Below are 4076 nucleotides of genomic sequence, written 5' to 3'. Positions count from 1 at the left end.
AAAATCGCATAACAGCCGAGCATACACCCAGCAGCGCTGCTGATGCCTGAACGGTATGTGGAATGAAGTGGGCGGGCATCGGGAGGCCACTATGGCACGGGGCAAGCACTATGGGCAGTCTATCTGAAGTGTACCTGGCGTATAAGACGACCCCCCACTTGGAGGCATATTTTTCAGGGCCAAAAAATCGTCTTATACGCCGGCAAATACAGTATCTTGACAGTCACCTTGAAAATAGACTCCTCAAATCAGGAAATTGAGCCCTCTGGATTTTGTCAATTAAAGCTGTGAAGATATACATCAATTTAATGAGGTTGTATTTTGTTCCTTGATGTTTTCCTCTCACTTGTAAAAGATGATGAACCATCACTTTTTACTTTGGCATGATTTCTCACTTGCTCTGATGTCTTGCAGGAACTCACTGTGCTAAACTGAATGATTTCTTGGGATTATGGTTGCAATACTTCATCTGAGATCAGGGAGGGAGGGACAGCACCATCCCTCCTGCCCCACCACCATCTGGGCTTGCTATTTTCGACCTGAGGCGGTGGGGCGGGACAGCACCATCCCACCTGCCCTGCCGCCATCTCGGCCTAATATCTGTGACCCGGGGCAGCGAGCGTCTGTGTGCGACCTGACCCGGGGCGGCTGGATGGTGCAGCAGTGATCAACCAGCCTGCCCGGCCTCCATCCAGGCTTCCTGTGTGAGACCCGACCCGGGGTGGTCAGGTGGGGCAGCAGTGATCAGCCGGCCTGCCCGGCGTCCCATGTGCCACCCGACCCCGGGGCGGCGCCCAACCCCCGGATCGGCCCTGCCATGTGCGTGACCCGGGGAGGCGGGGCAGGCACTGAGGGATCGGGCCTGCCATCTGCCATCCGGGGAGTGGGCCTAAGCCAGCAGGTGGTTATCTCCTGAGGGGTCCCAGACTGTGAGAGGGCACAAGTGGGGCTGAGGGACACCCCCCACACCCCCTCCCCAACCAGTGCACAAATTTTTGTGCACCGGGCCTCTAGTATACTAATAATAGCCTAGGGCCATCACAACCAGATGACCGGTCATCATGAGAGGACCCTGCCTGGAACAGGGGCGAGGCTAGCCTTCAAATGCTGGTGGCCTCTAGCCCAGGCTGATCCAACACCCCAGAGGGGACCTCCACCATGATCAGGGGTGCTGCCAGCCTTCAAACCACTGGCGGCCCCTCACCCAGGCCAGGGTGGCACTGAGGGCTGGGCATGTGTGGTGCAGTCTTTTAAAAATAAAGGGCAGCTTCTCTAAGTGCAATCACCAAGGCGCAGCTCCACGCAGGCACACTGGGTCCACTGCCAGGCGCAGGAAAGCAGAGTCTGGGCTGGAGCAGCTGGAGTGCATGTGGCCAGGTGGGAGCTGCCCGAGAGCATGTGGCCGGATGGCCTTGGGGGCGTGCAGATGGATGGACCATGCTGGACGGACTGCACTGGTCGGAGCCGGAGGGCTGCGGAGGACTGCAGAGGTACAGTGGCCCACGGAGTCAGCGAGGCTGGGGTGCCAGGTATGCCCCAGGTCATCAGGTATCACCAGCTGCAGCTTGAACCTCTCCACCCCCACAGGGCCTGGGGCCTGGGGCCACACAGTCCACACCCACCCCAGCCGCTCAGCCCAGGGCTCTGCACAGGGTGGGGGTGGGGGTGGGGGCAGCCGGTGTAGCATTGTTGGTTAACTTTGCTGGGGAGTCCAAATTGGAATGAATGTACTGCAGCTGGTGGTGCTAGCCAGGTTAAGCTCCAGGAAGATGTTTTGTAAGAAGAGTGGGCAAGCATATTCTCCCAGTAGAGTTTTTATCACTAAGAATGATGTGAAGGAAGGCCTCTAGAAGTCTCACATTTTATATGACCGAGCAGGAGAAGAGCACTACAACTGCATCTCTGCTCTTCATAAGTTGATGCAGGGTTCAGATCCCCGCACCTCCTTCTACTGGCTGGCACGCATGCTAGAAGGAGGAGAGGACCCACTGTATGTGGCAAGGAGGCTGATGAGGTTTGCCAGCGAAGACATAAGTCTGGCAGACCCATTTGCATTAGCACAAGCACTGACCACCTACAAGGATTGTCACTTCATAGGCATGCCTTAATGTGAGATGCTTCTGGCCCAGTGTGTAGTTTATTTTTCCAGAACCTCAAAGTCTATTGAGGTGTACAGCACCTACAACAACGTCAAACCTGCCCGAGGAACCACCAGAGGCCTCTGCTCCCATCCCACTGCACCTAAGGAACTCGCCAACCCGGCTCATGAAGGACATGGGCTATGGCAAGGGCTGCAAATAATGTTTCAGAAGACCAAAGAAATACCAAGCATGCTTCCTAGAGAAAGGGAGGGACCCCGTTTGTTTATTTATTTATTTGTTTGTTTGTTTTTATTTTTTAATATATATTTTATTGATTTTTTTTACAGAGAGGAAGGGATAGAGAGTTAGAAATAAATCAGAGCGAGTAACACACAGAGGGCTTCACTTTTTATAACCTTCTGGGGTCTTTGTCTTGCCGATATGGTTCCTCCTTCTTTTGTGGGCTTACAGGAAGGCCCCCAGGTGTTGGGGGTCTCCAGTCCATATCTGATGATCTGTCCTGGGGCCAGCCATAACGACCTCCTCCCACCCAAGGCAGTGCATTGTTCACAGTTTTTATGGCCTGACACACCTTGCAAGACCAGTTTCCTCCTCAATACAACCCCATGTACAGTGAGCCTGTGGACCAGGAATACCTGCCTGAAGAATGGAGAGGAGTGGATTTCTTCAAGCAGAGGAGATGCTGACTTTTTGAGGCTCTGACAGCAGAAGGATGTTACTGTCTTTTCTTTCTTCCTCTTCTTCTTCTTTTTTTTTAAAATAGGAATGGCCAGAAAGAGAGTAAATGAATTGTGAAGTTGGTTAAAGTTAAAATAGCCCAACTTTTTGTGCCAGAAATTTGAGATTTCGTAAGTGGAGGCACAGCTATTTCAGCTAAATGTGTAATGCTGAATTGCATTAATTTGTACTCTACAATTGTTATGCGTTTGGAAGTGTCTGGCAGCTTTGTGCAATGAATCAATGTTATAAGGAATTATTTATTTTGTCATAGTATTTAAATCATAATGTCATTTCAGAATTCAGTTCTGTAGGATTTTTTTCCCCTTAAAAATGTATATTCTGGGTAGTTTTAATTGGTAAAAAAAATGTAATTGTGATTTAATACCGCATAGTGTTCTGGGGTATTTTTTAATATATAAAGGTCTTATAAGCTAATAAAACTATTTCAAAATAAAAACAAAACAAAACAGAACAAAACAAAAAACTTTTCTGGGGAGGCCAGTGGGGCTCCAGTGTGTTCGGGGCAGCCTGTTTCTGCCGGGACCTGGGTGCGCGGTCGTACACACGCTGTGGGCATGTGCTGGGAGCCTGCCACAGGCATCATATGGACATTTGTGCATGAAAACATGTGCACACACCTTTGTGTGCATAAATTCATCTGTTTCTCAGAAGCGTACCTGGAAAGGTGCTTTATCTATAATAGGCAGTTTTCAAAATGTAATCCAGAGCAAGGGATCTGTAGCGAAAACACGCACACAAGAAAAGGTTTTTTGATACTAAACACAAAGCTGTAATTGAAGTTTTTATGCCCAAATGTACTGTGAATCAAACATATGGTGATATTTATCGTCTGGTGGGTCTGTTTGAAAGGTTTGTTCAATCAGTTATCATTTTACAAAAATAAAGTAATGTAAGTGATTACCAATATATACTTCTAAGGCAAAGTAGTTTACCCACTTTGTGTGCCTTTTGCACGTGTGTAGCACATCAAGGCTGTTTATAAAGTATAACTTGGATGATGTGACAATATGGTTGAGGAAGGGGGTGTGATCAGTTGTTTTTAAAAATTAGGCACCTCAGAGTTTTTAAGACAAACGTGTTAATCTAAAGTATTCAGGAGGCAGGGACAGGGATCTTTTAAGACCTTTGTATAGGCCTAAGACATAAAAAAGCACCTACCTTTTTAAGATGTGGCCTAAAAGAAACCTATTATTTTCAGTTATTTCTGTCTTCAAAGTAAAATAACACTTTTTC

At 48.5% G+C, this 4076-nt stretch overlaps 1 protein-coding gene across 1 annotated transcript in view; it reads left to right on the top strand.

Moving 5' to 3' along the window:
* The window catches only part of LOC102755041 (TP53-regulated inhibitor of apoptosis 1-like), a 7428-nt gene that overhangs the window by 900 nt on the left and 2452 nt on the right, over positions 1-4076 (top strand).

Source organism: Myotis davidii, unplaced genomic scaffold (genome assembly GCF_000327345.1).
Source record: "Myotis davidii unplaced genomic scaffold, ASM32734v1 scaffold1248, whole genome shotgun sequence".
In the NCBI taxonomy this organism is placed as follows: Eukaryota; Metazoa; Chordata; class Mammalia; order Chiroptera; family Vespertilionidae; genus Myotis; species Myotis davidii.
This window is presented reverse-complemented; position numbering and strand designations above follow the sequence as displayed.